The sequence below is a fragment of the Myotis lucifugus genome, unplaced genomic scaffold (assembly GCF_000147115.1).
Source record: "Myotis lucifugus unplaced genomic scaffold, Myoluc2.0 scaffold_214, whole genome shotgun sequence".
Taxonomy (NCBI): domain Eukaryota; kingdom Metazoa; phylum Chordata; class Mammalia; order Chiroptera; family Vespertilionidae; genus Myotis; species Myotis lucifugus.
The window spans coordinates 1,763,519-1,764,683 of record NW_005871262.1 but is presented as its reverse complement, the minus strand read 5'-3'; positions in this window follow the sequence as shown (position 1 = coordinate 1,764,683).

Below are 1,165 nucleotides of genomic sequence, written 5' to 3'. Positions count from 1 at the left end.
GGCAGGTCTTCTCAGCCCCATTTTTAAAGGCAGTAAGTAGGATGCTCCCCGGAAACCCCACTGCAGGGAAAGGGCTGAGCTGGATCCAGATTGGCCTGACCCCATCCCATTGGACCCACTGTGTGCTGAAGGGACCTTCAGATCTGTGCAGTTTCTGGGTTTTGTTTTGGTGGGCAGGGGGGTGCCTCCCTGGCTGTCACCCAGAGGTGGGCACTGGCACACAGAGGACAGGCTCTGAGTCTCAGGGCCCCTGGTGGTTTGGTCTGGGACTTGGCTCCTGGCAGGTCACCCCCAGGCACCTCCACTGCATCTGTGTCAAAGGGAGTCAGAGGGACCTGGGTGCCACTGCCTGGCTGTGGGACTTGGGGAGGTATTAACCCCTTTGTTCTTTAGGTGCCTGTAAAATGTGTGCTTTGGGCATGAAGTAAGAAAAGGGATATACAGCACCCCAGTAGGCATGTGGTGAGGGGATGCTCAAATATGGTAGCCCCTGGGAGGGGACTTCTGTGTTGCTCTGCTCCTCCTCCTTCCCGCTCCCCTTCTTCCTGTTTCCCAAGAGTGGAAGGAGGGAGTGAGACCCTCACAGCCTAGAGACAGTGGTGCGGGAAGCAGGTTCTCACAGCGGGAGGTGAACGTTGAATATAAGGTCAATTGGGAAAAAAAGGAGACATATGTACTACTATTTGTAATACTTTAAACAATAAACAAACAAACACATAAATAAATAAATAAATAAATAAATAAATAAATAAATAAATAAGAAAGCAGCCAGAATTTTTAGCTTAAATATTGGAATATAAACAAGTGTAAATAAATAAATATTTCTCATTTTTTACATGGTTAAAACAAACAAACAGAAACAAACAAACAAACAAACAAAAAAGAAAGAAAGCAGCTTTCTTTCCAGGGTCCTGCTGCCTGTGCCTGAGACCTTTAGTTTCCAGTAAGAAGATGGACAGCAGAGGGCTGCCCCCGTGCCCCGGCCTGGCTGTGGCTGCTTGGAATTTTCATTTTCCACCGGGGCTTGTATCCTTGTCAAGCTTCTTTCAAAAAAAATAAATCAGTGACCCTACAAGGGACTTAGTTTATATTAGATCAACTGACAGAAGCTTTCCAGGGAAATTTGGGTGCGAAAGTCCACTTTTATGCAGCCCTTTCTCTCTAA